Source organism: Lampetra fluviatilis, chromosome 16, assembly GCF_964198595.1.
Source record: "Lampetra fluviatilis chromosome 16, kcLamFluv1.1, whole genome shotgun sequence".
In the NCBI taxonomy this organism is placed as follows: domain Eukaryota; kingdom Metazoa; phylum Chordata; class Hyperoartia; order Petromyzontiformes; family Petromyzontidae; genus Lampetra; species Lampetra fluviatilis.
The window spans coordinates 3,901,800-3,921,495 of record NC_136290.1 but is presented as its reverse complement, the minus strand read 5'-3'; positions in this window follow the sequence as shown (position 1 = coordinate 3,921,495).

Below are 19,696 nucleotides of genomic sequence, written 5' to 3'. Positions count from 1 at the left end.
CCTTTGTCTCCCCAGCGGCAATGTTCACACATTGCACCAGGTACTTATTTGGGGCTGAGTCGACACAGGGGAGGTCCAGAACCTGTTCGGATAATCGTCACTTGTGTTGGTCGCGAGCGGGAATCGAACTTCTAGTGCAGCGCGCTAACCTCTACACTACCGTGTCTTCACACGCACAATATAACCGACCTATTTGTATTTTACGACTTAAAGCCCATTGAGCCATGTATCTCTCTTCAGAAGCGACCTGGCCACAAGTAATAGCCCACCGAAGTGGCTATTACTTGTGGAAATGTACATCGACCAAATACTCTAAACGTGTGATCTTGATTCTAAATGTGGAGGGAAAAACCGGAGGACCCGAAGAAAAATCCACGCGACCACGGGGAGAACACGCAAACTCCGAATATACAGCAGGCGTCAGGGTCGGGATCGAATCCACGACCTCCTGTATACCAGGCGAGGTAGTTAACATCTCGTCACCGCGGCGGCTGCACTGAGTTGTAAATCTATTTTTAGAAGGTTCTCGCTGCATTGGGTTATTATTTGAAGATGTTTTAGCTCATTAATGAATGGTTGTATTTATTATACACGTGGGGAGCAATCTGGAGCACCCGGAGAAAACCCACGCACGCAAGGGGACAACGCTCCATTCCCGTACAGATGGAAACAGATGGCGATTAGTTCACCTGCTGTCCTGCCTTCTCCTGGCGAGCCAGGAAGGCGTCTTCTGGCACTTGGACGCCCAACCGGAAGGCGGTTTCACAGCATTCGTGCGATCCGCCAAACCCTCGCTGCTTCCTCCACAGTTTCGGATTAAGGGGCCGTCCATAAATGACGTCACGCACCTGGGGAGGGGGGGTCAGACATTTGTGACAATGTGTGACGGGGGGGGGGGGTGAGAAATGTGACGTCACATCAAAATGCGCAACTTTAAATAAATATAGACAACACGTTCTACTTAATTAAATAGACTTTTTGGTAAATGTTTTCTCCTACAACATCAGAGTGCAGCGCCACATTAAATACGCACTACAATGACAATAGTTTGAAGCGATTTGAAGCATGTTTTTTTTTGAGGGGGGGGCAGAGCTTTGTGACGTCATATTTGAGGGGGGGGGGGTCTGACTTTTTGTGACGCCGTGTGACGAGGGGTGGGGGTCAATAATCGTCCAAAATCGCGTGACGTCATTTATGGACGGCCCCTAATGCTCCGCACCACCGCTTAACACGGCGCGAATGAAGTCCACCATTCGCACGCACGCCATCGCCACGGGCAGTGATATCGGGTGCGCAAGCAGTGCGAGTCTGGATTTGCCGACAGGCCGAGTGATGGAGTCCTCACTTCGCGTTGCAGCTGCTCGAGACTCATCGTCAGCACGAGCTCAGCAGGGAGCCCCCCGTGTCTTCCTCCTCACCCCCTCCCCACCTCCGCCCTCTATTTAGCGGTGACATCTCCAACATTTCTGGCGTCACATTCGCGGCGACGCGCATCGAGAGACGCGTGCGCAACACCGCGCTCTGCTCAGCGTTACAGACAACAAGGTGAGCCGGCCATCGGCTCCGGGGTCAGGGGCGCACAAAGACTCACGCTGGGCCACGTCGGCGTCGAGTGGTGAGCGATGGACGCTGCCCGCCCCTTTCTCAATCGCGACAATAGAGTGGAGGGGGTGCAGACTTCCCGGGGCCGCGATGGCGGTGGTGGGGGGGTGCACTCAGAATGCACTCCTCACGTATCTGATTAGCACGGTTGGCTACGTACGGTGCGAAAGAAGTTCAACACACAGTACCATCGATCATCCGAAGGAAAAGCAAGCACTGCCGCGATTGCACTCGTCGCGCTCGTAAAGCCTCTTTTAGCGACGACGACGACGATGATGATGTCGATGTTGTCGTTAAGAAATTCATCATCTCATTTGCGGCGCACGTTTCTGTGTCGGCGCGTGCATGGGTCGTCTGGTGACGCTGTCGCCGCTGCCGCCGCATTGGCAGTAGCTGCGCAAGGACACGTGACCCCACACAGACTGAACGCGTTCGTCAGCAACGACGCCTTCATTTGACACATACGCGCCGCCACGTGTTGCGCAATGGCCCTTCTCCAGAGCACGCACATCGAACTATGGGCAAGTAGTACGGATTACCTAGCCAACAGTGCTAATCGGAGCTGCGGGGGGAGGACAACAAGCTAAACACACGAAGCAAGTTCTTAAGAAATTGTCGAATGTGCCGAGTTTCTTGTTGTATGCGTGCACGCACACGTGTGCGATTTATGTAATTTCCGCATTTGTGGAAGCAATAATAAGCACCCGGTGCTGCGTTCTGGCCGCTTTGGTCAGAGCTCATCAGCTCTGCGGAAGTTAACAACAACAACATGAACCTTGATAATTGGTTTTTTACCCTTCTATCTGGCAACAAAACTGACACCTTTTTACAAGCACAGGACAGTGCACATTATCAGAGTTATGTTTTTTGTTTGCATTATGACTGCAGGTATTGTGGTCTATGCAAACATGACTCCTTGTAAAAAGGTGTCAGTTTTGTTGCCAGATAGAAGAGTAAAAAAACAATTATCATATTTTTACTGGCAAATGAGGTTCCCATAGAGAACATGAACCTTGTCACATTCAGCAACGACATTTCAGGCAATTGTTCTGCCTCTTGCGCTATGAAGAAGTGTCATTGGCCCAAACGTCACCCATGAGGCATTATTCCTGATAAAGCCACACTGTGTTATTGATGAATGTGTTGAGTCTGTTGTGCACCACTAACAGCAACCTAAAGCACCAAATACACGCGTTTAATAATGCACAAGCTCAGCAGATGTTCAGACTGAATAGGTGACAACGGTGCACACCACGTTGTTATAGGCCCTGAGTCTATGGTTCAGGCAGTCCAGGGCAGTAGATTAAAATCCGCTGTTGCACTATACTGCTATGCTCCCACCTATATGCTCCAGCGTGGTGAAGTATGGTCAAACAATCCTCACGACGCGCGTGGCTTGAGAAGGCCCAGCAGTGAAGTGACACAAGGAGCAGCAGTGGAGTCCAGCAGTGGAGTGACACAAGGACTGCGCGTGTCGGTGGGCACACGTCCTGCGCGCTGTCTCCGCAGCTGCTGGCACCACGCCATGCAGTCGCGCCACGCGTGCACATGTACACATGTACACGGGTACACATGTACACGGGTACACATGTACACGGGTACACATGTACACGGGTACACATGTACACGGGTACACATGTACACGGGTACACATGTACACGGGTACACGGTTCTGTATCTGTGCATCACTGCCTTGGGGGCGGTGTTGCAGAATTTGTTGACGACGCTGCAGCCGAACATGAGGGGGGTGGGGTGGCTGGGGAGCTGAATTCGCGAGGAGCTGGGGGCAGCCCAGAGGGGAGCTCTGCTCCATCGGGAGATTACAAAATAAAACTTAATTTTTTATTTTCCCAGGTAAGGGCCACTGAGCTACCTGGAACGCTCTTCCTGCCGATATGAGGAAGTCACATGGAGCTATGCACTTTTAAATCTAAATTGAAAACAAATTTTTTTAGAACAGTTTTTTGTGCTTAGTTTGTTGTCCTCCCGCTGCACCTTCAATTTGCACGGTTGGCTACCTACGGTGCGAAATAAGTTCAACATACAGCGATTAAACGATATTTATTTCACCAGATAAGGCCCATTGACCTCCTTGGATCATGCGTGACCACAGTTGGAGCCCCCATCGTAATTGGCTAGGAATGATTTGACCCCAATGGCATCATCACTTGGCACGGCCATGAGATGTCGCCTTCGTCGGGCGGCATGCAGGCGCATTTACCTACGTAATAGCACATCATCAGCCATGAGCAGAGGCTAGCGTGGTTTGCGATGAACACGCTCACCTGAGTTCGATTCCCAGCAGATTGCTACCATCAGTGGCGAGTGTTATCTGAACCAATCCCGAGTTTGCCCTTGACCAACGTGCACTGACCAGCGCGGCCCTCATCCAGCAGAAGATCGACAAAGTGCTGTACAGGTACAATCACGCGAGGCAGTTTTCCCAGCGCCGGCCCATTTACAACATGACTGGCATTAGCAAAGTTGCGGGAAGAGAGAAATGGAAATTGGTTTCAAGTGAAATTGCAATCCTCAGGTCGCCGGTGCGATATCCTGGCACGGCAGTTTAAACGATCACCAAGTTTCTTAAATCCTCTCCCTCTAAAGCTAAACTACATGTTTTTATTTGACCAGGTAAGGCCCACTGAGCAATACAGCTCTTGTTCAGAAGTGACCTGGCTATCACAAATGATAGCTCAACCAAGTGGAAATGTATAGCAGCCAAATACTCTAAACGCACGTTTTTAAATGTTGAGGGAAACCCCGGAGGACCCGGAGAAAAACCCACGAAACCACAGGGAGAGAGACACGCAAACTCCAAATACAGCAGGCGTCAGGGTCGGGATCAAACCCACAACTTCCTGCATACCAGGCGAGGGAGCAAACATCTCGTCACCGCGCCAACCCTCTGTCCACCCAGCGTGTATAAAAGTGTCCACCACGGTTAATGGATGGGCAGGTGACGTGTGGTGGGGCAAAGCGTGGCTCCTCCCACATCTTCCAAGACATCTGGCCAGCGTTGAAGGACAGGCTCAATGTGTCGGGCGCAACACAAGCGTCCGTCATCAGGTGACTTTACCGATAGAACCAAAGTGTATGGATCCTTGCAGTCACGAAAACTTCAAATCTAGAATTAGGCTCAATGTCCTCTAGAGAGGCTATCTCTTGAGCTCCCTCGCGTGACGACCCATCCGCTAGCGTCTGCCTGAGCGCGAGTAATTGCTGTACCGTTAAAACTAAACTCAACAGTTGTTATTATTTTACCAGGTAAGGCGCGCTGAGCTCTGTAGCCTCTGCTCTTTCAGATGCGACATCACCACAAATGACAGCTCAACGAAGTGGCGTATCACGTGGCAATGTAGAGCGGCCAAATACTCGAAAAGGCGTGATGTTAATTTTAAATGTGTTTGGTGGAGAAACCGGAGGACCCGGAGAAAATACACCACGTGACCGCGCTGAGGAAGTGGCCATCTCGCCACCGTGGTTCCCGCTTTACCCTGATGCCCTTTAGGGGCCGTCCATAAATGACGTCACGCGATTTTGGACGATTTTTGACCCCCCCCCCCTTCGTCACACCGCGTCACAAAAGTCAGACTCCCCTTCAAATATGACGTCGCAAAGCTCTGCCCCCCCCAAAAAAATATAAAACATGCTTCAAATCGCTTTAAACTATTGTCATTGTAGTGCGTATTTAATGTGGCGCTGTACTCTGATGTTGTAGGAGAAACATTTATTAATAAGTCTATTTAATTAAGTAGAACGTTTCGATGATAAGCTTTCGTGAATGCAGGGATTCATATTCTTGGTTCTTTCGGTAAAGTCACGTAGAAGCGAAATAATAAAATAATGAAAATGAAATAATAAAATTCTCACGACGTTTCGATTGCAACACAAGCAATCATCAGGTGTGAAAACCACACCTCGTTTTGAAAACGACACCTGGTTTTCACACCTGATGATGATTGCTTGTGTTGCAATCCAAACGTCGTGATAATTGTATTGTTTAATTTTTATTATTTTATTATTTCCCTTCTACGTGACTTTACCGAAAGAACCAAGAATAAGTAGAACGTGTTGTCTATATTTATTTAAAATTACGCATTTTGATGTGACATCACATTTCTCAAACTCCCCCCCCCCTCGTCACAAATGTCTGACCCCACCCCCCTACCCCAGGTACGTGACGTCATTTATGGACGGCCTCTTATACAAGACACAACAAAAACAACAACCCATCGTGGTGAACGCGAGAGGAGCCCCCCCCCCCCCCACACAGCGGCAGTCCCGTTTAGTTTCCATTACAGCCGCGTGCCGCGTGTGCGGTGACCACCGCGGCGCTGCGGTCAACGCTACGAGCCCCATTGTGGCGGCAAAGACAAAGATCCCCCGTGTAGCCTGTAGGGGCAAGTGCTGTTAGCCAGCACCTATGAAGGCCGGCACGGCACACGAGGGGGTGGGTGGCCAGCACCGCACCCGGCCGCCTTTGTCTCCCCAGTGGCGATGTTTACTACACACCGCACCAGGTAATCTTGTGAGGCTGAGTCGACCTAGGGGAGGCCCAGGACCGGTTCAGATAATCGCCACTGGTGGTGTTGTCCGTGAGCGGGAATCGGACTTAGTGCGGCTGAGCGCGACGCTTAACAGCGGACAGGTATGGCTCTAGATTGTATACAGCTGATAGGCGCGCGGCTCTAGATTTCGCACAACGTACAAGTACATGTCTTTAGATTCCGTACAGCAGACAGGAATAGGGCTTTAGAATTCGCAGAGCGGCAACGGGCGCGGCCCTCGTTCGGCAACGTCGCCCCGATTGACGTTTCGCGCGTGGCGAGCGGGGTGATAATTGCGTGCGAGTTTGCCCTCGGTCCCCCCCCCCCGTTAACCCCCCCCACTCTTCAACGCCCCCGCAACATCGATGAAAAGTGGGGGCACATTTTTACCAGGGTGGTGGTGGCGGTGGTGGCGGTGGATTACAAAAAAAAAATTTGCCCAACCCCTTGAAAATAACTTGAACTTGAAAATAGGGTGGTGAATGGAGGTGGCAGCCATTGAGCGCGCGAGAGAAAAGCTCCCGGAGTGTGGAGCTATTCAGGGGACATCAGCCCGCCTCGGTATACACGGGGCCATTCAGCGCAGCTGTGAATCCATCTCAAAGGGGGCCTCGTTGTGAAACGTCCGTAGATTTAAACTGCGCAATGTCGCCTCCGGGCACTTTGTGTACCGCGCGCTCATTTCTTTTTTTGGCCGTCCGCTCAGACTCCCAGGGGGGGTCTGGGGGGGGGTTGAACTGCATATTTTTCCCCCCTGGCGAAATACTCTTCTTCAATGCATTTCTTCCAATGTCGTTTTAAACAAATGGGGCGATTCCACTTTTTGTTGATTGGTTGGTTGGTTTAAAAGCCATTGAAACGAATCGTGACCGGAAAAAAAACATCGCATCGAAAATAATTGACTTAACATGAATGTTTGTACAACTGTGGCCCACACGTTAGATGTACTCAACCTGCTACAACAAGATCTCGTTTTGTGTACATGATGCCAAAGGATAATGGTCTACGGTGTCTTTAAAGTGTGTAGGCTTTCACCCATTGTTGTTGATAGTATACAGAGACTGTTGCAAACTTATGGGAGGGCATACGATCTTGTACACGCCATTTCTTTAAGTGTATATGTGACATTTTTCGATTTAAAGCTTTCGTGACTGCAGGGATTCATCTTCTCGGTTCTTTCGGTAAAGTCACGTAAAAGGGAAATAATAAAATAATAAAAATAAAACAGAATAAAATACAATTCTCACGACGTTTCGGCCACAACGCAGGGACGGCTGCTTGCGTTGTGGCCGAAACGTCGTGAAAATTGTATTTTATTAAGTTTTATTTGTATTTCTTTATTATTTCCCTTCTACGTGACTTTACCGAAAGAACCAAGAAGATGCATATGTGAAGTCAATGCGGATTATTGTTCGTGTTTCAAAGTCAATTAATGAATGGTACGTGTGAAATTGTGTACAAGCCTTTCGGATTGCTGACTGCCGCTTCGGTTGAATGGCAAATCAAGCTTGTATTATCCACAACAGAGGTTGGTTGGGTTAGATCGCGTAAATATAAATGTGTCGTTTAACCCGCCAATACCCGATACGGCCAATTAGTAAGGGTTGTCACGTAAACAGAACATGCCAATTAGTTACTAGTACAGCACACCGGTGTGTTGGAAAGTAAAGACGCGACATTTACAATTCGAGTACGACGTTTCGCTGGTAATTACAACCAGCTTTATCAGGCTTGTAATGTTTGGCTCGCTCTTATGTTAGTGAAACGTTTATATGGGAATCACAACACTGATGAGAGATTACAGTAATTTGTGGATCTGCAAGTTGCCTCTTATACTGACAAAGACAAAGCAATGTTACACGGTCCCCTTGATATCCAGTGTTGAAATGAAACATTTATTTTGGGAAAAATGGATCAACCATCTAATCCAATTGGAAAAGTTACACCAATTTAAAACCATATATATGTCAGGTCGGTGACTCAATAATCACCAACGCGCTCACGTTCAAGCGGATTCAGGGAAATGCCTGCTGCCGATTGGGTCAGACATTTGGAAACATTTTGTAAAGTGGATTAGGGCGAGGACAGACTTTGGAATTCGGATAAATCACACGTGGCCGTTCATATTCAAATCCAGAATCTCGCCTGCGATATTAGCCGCTGCTTTCGAGGGTATTTAACCTCACCTATATAAACGCTGCATTAGCCCACAGGCTTGGCCATTCGCTGTAAAGAGTAAATATATTTGTGTTTATATAGGAGAGTGACTTTTTTGTTTAAAACGTACACTGCTGGTACTGTATGAGGACCATTTCAAAGCAGTGCATGTGTCTGTCACACTGCAGGGATATAGTTGTTATTCTTTTCTTTACGTGTTACTATAACAGTAAAACATTCACCGACGAACTAGACGCATGCCTGCTTTAAGAAAGGCTTAAAATGTAAGGTCAACGCTTGGCATGGTGTGCAGCACAATCTTGCGCGTCCTGCTTGCTAAAGTACACAGCACTGCATTCCCCCCAATACGAAGGGAAGTTAAATGTCACCCTTTTATACGCCACAAGTGGTCGGAACTGGAGGGAAAGTGGTGGCGAATAAACCCGCTAAAGAACACACACACGGCGGGGGGAGGGGGGGGTTGCCCGCTGACATGCGGTGTCCGGTTGTGCACAGGTGTCAGTGGGACTCTCGCTCTCTCTCTCAAAAAAAAACCCCGTGTACTTTGAACACATCACACAAGATCAGAGAGCAGCCGAGTTCCGTTATTGCATCTAAAGTGTCCGCTTTGAACGCTGCGGTTGTATTGGACGCGCATGATTAATAATAATGTTTAATAGATACGTAATACAAGGTATTCATTTGGTGTTTGAACATCTTTACACCTGTTTTATTGCCAGAAAGGGGAAAACCCTATTCTTGTTTGTCATCATATTTGATACTGGCAAAAAGTTACCATTGATAAAACTGCTCGACCCGAGCTATAAGTATTTGTATTGTCTTTGTATTCGAACCCTCGAACCCACGAACCCATGCTCAAATCCATACTCGAACCCATGCTTGAACCCGTGCCCGACCCCAAACTCGAACCCATTTTCAAACCCACGAACCTGGTTAGGATTAGGAGCATGGGTTCGATTATGGGTTCAAACATGATGTTGAGCATGGGTTTGACCTTAGCTTTGAGTGCAATTGTTCTTGTTAGTCTCAATTAACGCTCCACCACTCCTTATATGGGCAATCAAACGCCCCAGGGTATCCTCGTTTCGCCATGATACCCCTTCGCATCATAATAATAATGATGTATTTTTCCATATGTAATGCGGGCGTAAGCGACCTTCCGGATGTGACGTCACGGGGGGTGGAGTCATGTGACGTGGGTGGAAGGTTCGGGTCCTTAAGCGGGTAAACCGGAAGGGGAAGTCAGTCGGGGTGTGAACGGAAGAGAGTGAGGCCACGCGGGCGAGTGAGAAGAGGGGGGCACCGACGGCCATCGGGAGCCAACCCCGAAGACAGGAGGAAGCTACGGAGTGGTGTGGAGCTACGGAGAAGACAGCCAGAAGGGCTGAGTGGTAGAGGCAGCGGTGTGGCTGCCAGGTGGGGCGGAGAGAGAAGAGGGAGAGACAGCCCGAGGCTGTCAGAGCTGCGGAGAGGACGAAAGAGAGAGGAGTTGCAGCGAGTACAGCCAAAGGGGGCTGTGTGAGAGTAACAGCAGCGGGGCTGCTGTTGTGGACCGGGCCGACATCGGAGTCAGCACCGTGGAGAAGCTACAGAGTAGAGACAGCCGTGTGGGAATACAGTACGAACCGAATAAAGGACACTGAGCCAGACATCGTGGTCCAGTCGTTTATTACACATATATCGCAAGTTAGTATCTTCACTTTACAGCGCCACTACCGCTTGGCCACACGCCCATTGTGGATCCCTTCACAAGGCCCCGTGCATGTACCTATGCTGAACTTCTTTCGCACTGTCCGTAGTCAAACGTGCTAATCGGAGGTACGGGGAAGGACAACAAACTAAACACAAAAATCAGTTTTAAAGAAATTAGATTTCATACAAGATGATCTAAAAGTGCATAGCTCCAGCGGCTTCCTAATATCGGAAGGAAGAGCGTTCCAGACGGCCGCAGAAGCGCATTTTGAAAGCGCCGCATGATGCGGTGGCCGTCTTTGTTCGACGGTACAGCAGCCGAAACCCGCCGCTGTGAGGATGACCTTGCATCTAACAGCGAATGGAGCGCCTTCAGGCCCTGTAAGGAGTGACCGTCTATGACAAACCATAATGTTCACTTCATCGTGGTTATTGGAAGTGTAACGACGCATCAATGAATATCGATCATTCAACTGGTAGACATGAACCAAATAACGTGCATATGAATAAATATTGTTCGATTCGTTTATCTTGTGCCCAAGTGGTTCACCGAGCACTGCAGCCACTAGTGGCCGCTACATTAGCCACAATTGTTTAAAATAATCATTTAAAATCTAATCATGACCATGAACAGCAGGCATGCAATGGCGTGATGCATTTATTCATTACTTGAAATGCATTCTTATGGTCACGATACATGCATCGGTTATTTCTGAATTGTGAAATTAAACACAGATTATATCCACGTTTTATCCGTAGGCCAGTAGAATGAACACAACTGTAAAATGATAGCTAAAAAAAGAGGCTACGAACAACACGGTATACAAACAAAACAAAGAGTCAATTCTTGGCCATTATTGCAGATCCAATAACATCCTCAATAGGATTTGTGTATAAAGTAAGCTACCTAAGTAAGTTACGCCGTATTAAGATATTCAAGATTGCTATTTCCATAAGCGTGGAAGAGAATATTGTAAAAAAAGAAAGGTGCTTGTGTCTCTCTGATGTCTTGACGGCACCAATATTTTCTTTGATTTTCACGCCCATTTACAGGAATTGATTCGTGCAACGGCGGTCGTTTCTTCAAAGCGGTAATCAGATCTGCTCGCCGTCTGGGAAGCTGTGGCAGTCAAAGCCACCTGCACAGGTACAGAGGCACTCCTTCTCGCCTGTTCTCACACCTTATCCAAGCGGCAATGTAATTGTCCACACAATGACAAAGCCAGACCGCCGCCCCCATGGGCCGCGCACTCACCCAACAGGGCATAGAGCTAACGCTGCTTCGCTTCTCTTCGTTGGCGGTGATGATGATGATTTCGTTCGGCCAATTGGAGCGCCACGTATTAGAGCTCCAGTTACAGGTGATTTAGCCAATTCAAATGCTTTGTCGAAGAGTCGGCGAGTGACTGACACGCCGCCCTCAAGGTTACATTGGGGGACGTGCGAAGTTACGCGTTCAATGGCTTTTAGTGTTCGTAGCCGCAGGCACACACAGGAGAGAGAGAGGGGGAGCAGCCTTTTCTTCTCCACTTGTGCGTCAGGTGTCCACATCTTTCGTGGGGGGGGGGGAGTTTTTGTGCGAGCCCGGCTAAGCGGGGCCCATTGTTTTAGTGGAAGCTGGAAGCCGGGCAGTGCGGCGGTGATGGCGGCGGGGCCGCTGATCTCTTCACGAGAGTGAGGGGAGCGGAGGAGCAGATGCGGAGAGCGGCGCGGACGTCTGTAGGCCCAGTGCGATTGTGAACGATTCGAGTGGCTTCCCGGCCCACGTGAGAGCCCGCGGCTCCTCCGGGGACTGGACGAGTGGGAGCGCAGAGGTCGCATCCGGGTGCCACAGCAGGCACCAGGCCAGCGCTACTGCTCAGCGCGTTGCAAACTCAACAAGAAAAGTTCCACGAAAGTGCAGCGCAGTCTGTTCTCCTCTAACGCCGCGTGTCATACTACATTGAAAGTTATCGCACTTGTTTTTTATTACAAAAGGGTCTCCTTGGTAGTGGCTGTAGATGAGATGTGATCCTTATACGTAACAATTGTGCAGCGTAATGGGATGCTATTAGCGTGAATAACGCCATGTGCGGTGGTGACGTCACCCGGTTGGTGCGTCGCGCGGACTTCACCCGTCCCCTACCCATCCTCCACTCCGGCAAACTTGATTGAGGAGAGAAATACAGGGTAATTTCATGAAGATGGTCCCAATTTCAAAGCAGTATATTTCACGATGGCAACATGTTACAACTACACAAAACGTTACAAACGGTTTAATGAGTTATTAAGTTGTACTAACCAATTTATTCATGCTCTATGTGCCCTCCACCTGCTGTACGGACAACATCGAGACGATAGTTGAATTCGTCCCAAACGTCTCTCAAAGTGTCTTCTTCCACTGAAGTCACCGCTGCCGTGATTCTGTTTTTGAGGTCATCCAGATTAGTCGCTAATGGTGGCACAAAAACACAGTCTTTGACGTATCCCCACAAGAAAAAGTCGCAGGGTGTGATGAAACGCACGCTGCACCGCAATTACGGATTCAGTCTTGCTGAACTGCCGAACGCAAAACGCTCCTTGTGTGTTGCGGGGTCGCCGTCTTGCGAATGACTGAGGCTAGGGGCTGTTTGTGCGCTGGGAGAGGCATCTCGCGGTCATCATTTTGAACTCTATGCCCCGCCCTTTCAAGTGGTAAGAGTTTCATTCACGAGCGGTTCGTGGTTGCAGAGATATAGCGATTTCAAATCGGGTGCATTAATTGTAAACACCCTGTAGAGAAGAGAGGTGAGGGAGAGGAGACAGAGGAGCGAGATTGGGAGGATTATTTCGAGGCAAGAGATAACGAGATGGGAACGGGAGAGGCAGGAAATTAGCAGCGTATGAGTGAGTGGTGAGAGAGAGAGAAACAGGGAGAGAGATAGGGGGGGGGGCACGAGGATGAGAGGCATGTCGAGTGGAAGCAGAGGTCGAAGAGCGGACAGAGACAGAGACGAAGCGAGAAATCGAGATCAATTCAGATACACAGCTCAGAGAACGTGGGAAGAGAAAGGGTCCTATGTAAGATTACAAGTTTTGCTGGCTGGCTGGGAGTGATGGCAGGACGTCAGGTTGGTCACGTCTAAAGGACGAGCGGGTTTCTGGGATGAATGCAAAAAAACCATCATAGTTCTGTCCATTTTAGTCGATTATTTTATATTTGGTGACCTTTGCCCACCCCCCCCCCCTTCTGATATTGATGGTGTTTTCGTACTCAGATGAACATTGGCCAGCGTTTATTTGTGTTGGTGGTCACGACTCGGGAAATGACACCTTCACTTGGCAGGGGAAAATTCTCGACGGGGAATCCCACCGCAGTGTCTCGCGAATACGGTGGGCGAGCGGATAAACCCGCGTCCAGCGAATAATGGGACGGTTTCTAAAATCCGTCGCGAAACTTAAAAACGCGCCCCCAAAGCTCACGCAGAGCACTGCTGCCCGGTGATCAGCCGCATTTCCACGCCGCACGGACAATGTCCCGCGCCAGGCAGTCCCAGTACCAATATTCGTGGCGCGCTGTCACTCCTGCGCAGCACTGGATTTGTGTGTTCGCCGGCAGGCGAGTGGTTTTCTGCGGTTTCAGTGGGGGCTTCGTTTGCTTTCACGCGTTGATTTCTCTGTATATCCGTTCGATGCGAAGCGAGATGTAGATAACGCAACCAGCTTCAAACCGACCCACACTTGCTCTTCGTGGAAATAAGAAGGGGTCTTGTTAAGAAAAACGGTTATTTTTTAAAGCAAAAAAATATTTATATATATTTAACTTTTTTTTTTTTACAGATTATTGACCATTATCTTCAGAGAAAGTGAAAAAGATGAACGTTTAAAATGGACGCAGGGTGTACAATTACCCCACACATAAACAATGAAGTTCTTATCTGGTATAAAGGCATCAAAATAGTAGTCTTCAACACAACAACGTCAACAAAACTGCACCGGTCATACTAATAATATAAATAAAACGCTTTGCGACTGCGACAAGTGAATGTGGAAAAGTCTGCTTTTGCGAAACAAAATAAAGAGATTTAAAGAAAAAAATAATATGTTGGGATACTCCATCCATCTGCTGCGAGTAGAAGCGGGCGCATTGTGCAGCGTTGTTCAATTGCGGTGAGACACACGCACCTCGCTCACTCACTCATACTCTCGTTCATTCATCCTCGCACTCGACTCACCCTCTCACTCATCCTGTCAATCACTCACCCTCTCACTCACTCGCCTTCTGACTCACTCATTCACTCACCCTCTCGTTCACTCAATCACCCTCTTACTCACCCTCTCACTCACTCACCCTCTCGTTCACTCACTCACCCTCTCACTCACTCACCCACTCACCTTCTCGCTCACTCACTCACCCTCTCAATCACTCACCCACTCACCTCGCTCACTCACTCACCCTCTCACTCACTCACCCACTCACCCTCTCGCTCACTCACTCACCCTCTCGCACACTCACTCACTCACCCTCTCGCTCACTCACCCTCTCGCTGACTCACTCACCCTCTCACTCACTCACCCACCCACTCACCCTCTCGCACACTCACTCACTCACTCACTCACCCTCTCACTCACCCTCTCGTTCACTCACTCACCCTCTCACCCACTCACCTTCTCGCTCACTCACTCACCCTCTCACTCACTCATTCACTCACTCACTCACTCACCCTCTCGCTCACTCACCCTCTCGCTCACTCACTCACCCTCTGACTCACTCCCTCATTCACTCACCCTCTTGGTCACCCTCTCGCACACTCACTCACCCTCTCGCTCATTCACTCACCCTCTCGGTCACCCTCTCACTCACTCACTCACCCTCTCACTCACTCACTCACCGACTCACTCACCCTCTCGCTCACTCACTCACCCTCTCGCTCACTCACTCACTCACTCACCCACTCACTCACCCTCTCACTCACTCTCTCATTCACTCACCCTCTCGGTCACCCTCTCGCACACACACTCACTCACCCTCTCGCTCACTCAATCACCCTCTCACTCACTCTCTCATTCACTCACCCTCTCGGTCACCCTCTCACTCACTCACTCACCCTCTCACTCACTCACCCACTCACTCACCCTCTCGCTCACTCACTCACCCTCTCGCTCACTCACTCACCCACTCACTCACCCTCTCACTCACTCTCTCATTCACTCACCCTCTCGGTCACCCTCTCGCTCACCCACTCGCGCGCCGCGCAAGCCTCCCGTGTAAGTGCGCGCGAGCTGCTGCTCCTGCTGCTGCTTCTTGGATTAAATTGGAAGCGACAAAACAAAACCAGCGGCGAGGCAAGTCCCACTCCAAAGTGCCACTCCAAAGTTTTTCTTTCTTTTTTTCCCTGTAACAACAACAACAAAAAACCCCCCAGCAGTCCCTCCCTGGTTCTTTGACTCGCATGGAACACGAAACAAACAAAAAGAAACGCGAGCAGGTGTGTGTGTGTGTGCGTGCGACACAAAAAAAAACGCATTCGTCCACCTTCTAAGTCGTCGTCTCCCCCAGCCCCCTCTCACAAAGTCGCGCGCTCCCGGCTGGCGGTCTTCAAGTGCTTCGGTTTGCTCGAGAGCTGCTGGAAGACGGGCGCGTGTGTTGTTGTTTGTCGTTGTTGTTGTTTTTCGTTGTTGTTGTTGTTGTTGAACTGCGAGCCGCCGTACCCCAATTAAAAAGCCACGCGCGTTCAGCCGCCGACGCGCGGACCTCGCTCCCAGCTCCATGTTGAGGGCCGCCGCAAATTGTTCGGCAGTGTCGCATCGCCAAGAAGAAACAACAACAACAACCACAACGATAAGCAACACACACACAGAGTCGAGGCGCGGCCCTGCAATCGCTTTGCTCACGGCCCCCTCCCCCAACTGCCCCCCCCCCCTAGGAATGATGCCTCCTCTACCAACGCTGCAGAGGATGCATACCGGACCTGTTTAAACAAAAAAACAAAACCCGAGATGTGAATTTGTATTTTACTTCGGGAATGCAAAGTCCCTAAGCCAAGCGGTTGCTTCTGGTCCTGCCGTGTTGAGGCTGAGTAGGCATCCTCTGCGTTCGTGGATCTGTTGAGGGTGGACCCACTCCTCCTGGGGAGGCTGTTGTGTGGCGGTAGTAATGAGGTAGTTCATTTGCCTGGTCCAGTGACTCCCATTCTTGTGTCCAGGTGAGGTTTGTGTTGACGTCGTGAGTGGGTGGCTGGGTGAGTGGGTGGCTGGGTGAGTGGGTGGGTGAGTGAATGAGTGGGTGAGTGAATGAGTGGGTGAGTGAGTGGGTGGGTGGGTGGGTGAGTGAGTGAGTGAGTGGGTGAGTGAGTGAGTGGGTGAGTGAGTGAATGGGTGATTGATTGGGTGGGTGGGTGGTTGAGTGAGTGGATGAGTGAATGAGTAAATGAGTGGGTGAGTGGATGGCTGGGCGAGTGGGTGGCTGGGTGAGTGGGTGGCTGGGTGGGTGGTTGGGTGAGTGTGTGGTTGGGTGAGTGTGTGGTTGGGTGAGTGAGTGGGTGAGTGAATGAGTGAGTGAGTGAATGAGTAAATGAGTGGGTGAGTGGGTGGCTGGGTGAGTGGGTGGCTGGGTGGGTGGCTGGGTGGGTGGCTGGGTGAGTGAGTGGGTGGGTGAGTGAATGAGTGAGTGAGTGAATGAGTAAATGAGTGGGTGAGTGGATGGCTGGGCGAGTGGGTGGCTGGGTCTTTCAAAATCGGCTTTCTTGAGGGGAAGGCGTCATCTTTGGTGCGTTGAAGAGGTCCTCGTGGAGCGGCAGGTGCGGCCCGTTGCGGACTTTTTCAATAATTTGTGGATTATTGCGAGTCTCCGGATATGTGTGTGTGGGGGGAGGGGGGGGTGTTTGTCAGGACAGGGAGCCAGGGAATCAGGGTGGATCGTGGTGTAGCAGCGGCGATGCGCACGGTGGCGTGTAGCTGTGCGTCGACTCTGTGTGTGCGCGTGTCGACCCTGACCAGACGGGTGCACGCTGCTGTGCTGCTGACAATGAGAGTGGCTAGCGCTGTGGTACGGAGAGTGGTGGTGGTGGGAGCGGCGCCCCACGTTGAGCCGGCTGGTTTGGAGATGAGGTTTTTCCTGGTTTTGACCTTGGCTGCTGTTGTCCTCAGGTGCTCCCGGGAAGGTGAGTGACCTGTCCAGGGTCACCTCGAGGAATGTGGGGGTGGGGTGATGTAGCTTGTGGTTGTCCAACATGAATGTTGTGCTCATTATTGCCTTTGCGTTGTGGAGGTGGAATGCACTGGGCACAGTGTTTTGCAGGGCTTGGTTTGAGTCACCATGTGTTGCATAACACTGGTCAACACACTTTTTCTGGCATAAGGTATTTCAACGGTTTTAAGGTAATTTTGGGGTGCTGATTCCAAATCTGGCATCAGTTTTTGTCCATCACATCAGGTGTTTGAGATATCAAATATTGCATTTTCAATAAAAACTGCAGAAGAAAAATATTAAATACATGTGGATATCTACATAAAATGATATTATAAACACACTATCCTAAAAATACAGCACCATATTTTAACACCTAAGCAGTCACTGACTCGCAACAACTTGCAATCATAAGTGACAGAGTTAATTTCGGGTAAAATCAATGAAATGGGGTATGCCGATAGCATAAAAATGAGATGCGATAGAGCAAATCTGAGATCAGATTTGGAATCAGCACCCTGAAATTAGTCTTAAACAGCTGCAAAAGTCCAGGCCAGAAAAAAACTTTTTTTGTTGTTGACCAGTGTAATTAGTGTTCGAGTTTCGCTGCATCCTCGTTGGGGGTCTTATCCAGGGTGTCGGAGTTAGGAGCTTGCGTTTGACAGGCAGATGTCGTCAGCGTGTATGGATTTTCGCGAGGTGGTTTCTGGGAGGTCATTTGTGTCGAGGTTGCAGAGAGTGACGGGGGGGGGGCACTGGAGTCTTGAGGGAGACCGTTGGTCTGCCCCTTCCCTGGGCTCTTTGCCACTCCGAGGTGAACTCTCTCTCTCTCTGAGACGTCTCTTGCTCAGTAGTGTGGTGATGATTTTCGTTGTCCGGTTGGGGAGGGACCATGGCAGCTTTAAGAGGAGCCCAGTGCGCCAGACGGTGTCACAGGCAGCTCTGAGGTTGAGGAAGACAGCTCCTGTTGTCAGGTTTTTGTCTTTCTGGAAGACATTTGCGATGTGAGTGCCGAGGGCCAGAACCTGTTCCGCTGTGCTGCGTCCCGCGCAGAAGCGAAGCCTGTTCCACGCTGAGGACGTCTTCAGCGGCAGGGGATATGCGATGGAGAATGAGGCGATTGAAGATTCTTGTAGATGACTGATAGGAGAGAGATTGGGCCGTAGCTGGCTGCAAGTGTGAATGCTTTGGACATTTGCATCGTCCTCTGCACTATTCACCTTTCGGTGTGTGTCTCTGGTGCAGGCCGATCAGTTTCCAGGGCCATGCACGCGTTGTTATCAAAGCACGTTTGCGTGCACGTTTTACCATAAGCATCTGTGGTGAATGCAGACTTGATGATGCCTTGCGATAGGCGTGTCTTAACACCTCCTGTATTATCGCCGGGAAGAGTAACCCCTTTTCTTGTTCCATCAACTTCGTACCGGCGCAATGGATCTCACAGCCCCTGTAAGAGGATATCGACCGAACATTCCATGCTGCCCGCACACCCTGAACGAGGTAGGCGTAAGGAGCACACCCACACTCTACCCCGCCACCCTCACTGCCGCTGAACTAACTGCAGTGCACCTATTAACGCTGCTGGGTTGACACGGGCGACAAGTGTCTATTCATGTGGTGGTGGTGGGGGTGGCGATTTAAGAAATTTGCCAATTGTTTACACTGCCGCGCCGTGAGATGAAATCGAATCGGCGACCCTCTGGTTTGCAAGGCCATTGCGCCGCTCGCCGCTACAACTCGGAGAAACCTGCGGCACACAGAGTGAAGGGGCTCACTCTGCACGCACCCAGACCGTCCACATCGCCGTGAGAGCATCGGGGTAAAGGTGGCTCTTTGGAGCGCTCACCTGCAACAGCTCCTCGCTAATAATCCCCTATCATCTTGGCACGCTCCGAGTCTCTTGGGCACGCATGACCCATTGTGATTGCTGCGTTTCCTCCTGCGTGGTGGTTCATGTCCTAACCTATGAGCCTGGTCGCTGGAGTTGGATCTCCAGCTATTGGTTACATCAGCGGTGAGTTATAGCTGAACCAGTCCCAAGTCCCACCTTCACCAACCTGCTGTGACCGTTTTCGTAAACATATCGCCAAATAAACCCCCCATACCTGTACCAGCTTGATCAAGCGGTAAACTGACAAAGCGCTGTAAATCGTTATTCTTCATCATCACAATCCATGGGCAGATATCCCGCATGTCTCCACTGCACATTTCGTCATTTGTTTCCACTTTCCTCTCTCTCTACTGTGCCAATCCGCTCAAGCAGCGCCACGTCTTTCTGCCAGCAATCTCTGACGGTGTCGTCGTCAAGCCATTCTATGTTGGGTCCTCCTCTCTTTCTGGTTCCTTCCATTTGTTCAAACGACGCACTGTTAATTGTCCTCCTGTTGTCCATCCAACACGTGTGTTCAAATAGTGCCAGTTTCCTGCTCATCGCTGCCTGCATCGTCATTCGCAGCCGTTTTCTCACTTCGACTGTAAATGGTCATTGAGCCAGTATTAACTATCAATTGGTTTCGCGAATACATTT